We start from the raw sequence: 1,209 nt of genomic DNA on the forward strand, positions 1-1,209 counted from the left end.
ATCTATGTTGGCAACACCGTTTATTACTTGAGTTGCCTAGAGAGATAAATATTTTTTATTTTATTTTATCTCATAACTTTTGGTTTGGGTAAAGATTGTTATCAAAACACTTGAAATTTTATTGTTATTATAATTGTGTTTTGTAAGCGATATTTTCATATGTACATGGCGTAATTTTTGTGGATGTTTTTCGTAAAGTAGAACCTGTACCGTGATTTCGTTTGGTTTCGTTGATATTGATGTAGATGTTTGGGTTGAGGCTTGGGCCTAAGGATAACTAATAAAGATATAGGTAAATTAAATTTTATCATGGCATACAGACGTAATACATTGAGATTTTATATTATTCTGAAGTATTCAAACGTTTGTATCGGGTACCAAACCAAAGTCACTGTCCGAACGCTATATAGGGATAAAGGTATTAACTAGTTTTTTTTTTAGTATATTTATTGTATCCATACTTCACTACACACAACATAAATTATTAACTCAACCATGCATAAAACCCCAATTGATTCAAAAACTAACTCTCGGGTTCACAGCTATAATAAAAAGGCTGCTTTTTAAAAATCAAATGTACGAAGTGAATCCAAAAATATGAAGTGGCAACATTGACGTAAACAAGTTGTGATGATACTGAAGAATTTCGCTCTGGGAACGACAACTTTGAAAAACGCAAGTAACAATGATGTAAGCAGGAAAACAGGGCTAAACAGAATATGATCAATACAGAAAAATGAGATTTGACAGTTTTTTCATCAGTGCATCTGCTCTAGTTACGAAACATGTCTGGAATTTAGTAATGTGACTTTATATATTTGTCTATAATAGGATGGTTACCTTGACCTTAGAATCGATAGCAATTTGAACGATTTGCAAAAAAGGAAGGAATGCTCAGAATAAATCGAGTGCACAGGATATCACATTTACGTTAGGGTAATCAACCAGAATAGGGAATAGTGCCGTATCAAAAAATACCCTGACATAGACCAACAAACTTAAACCATATATATTCAAGCAAAACAGGTTGGGCTTGTTGCTTATCTCCAGGAAGGCTTACAGGTGCTATATTGTCAGTTCTTTTATAGTAAAGATATATTGCCAGTCACTGCAATAACTTCACTGTCAGTTCTTTTATAGTAAAGATATATTGCCCTTGTCACTGCAATAACTTCACTTTTGCAGATTTATAACATGATGTTGCTTCAA

General features: G+C 32.8%; 1 protein-coding gene across 1 annotated transcript in view; it reads left to right on the forward strand.

The window, feature by feature from the left end:
* Positions 1–572: 572 nt before the first annotated feature.
* LOC119589042 (keratin-associated protein 17-1-like) overlaps positions 573–1,209 on the forward strand; it is a gene marked incomplete in the record, with an annotated part of 4,594 nt that continues 3,957 nt past the window's right edge. Inside the window, 1 exon segment of the mRNA XM_037937618.1 lies at positions 573–690.

This window comes from Penaeus monodon, chromosome 25 (genome assembly GCF_015228065.2).
Source record: "Penaeus monodon isolate SGIC_2016 chromosome 25, NSTDA_Pmon_1, whole genome shotgun sequence".
Classification (NCBI taxonomy): domain Eukaryota; kingdom Metazoa; phylum Arthropoda; class Malacostraca; order Decapoda; family Penaeidae; genus Penaeus; species Penaeus monodon.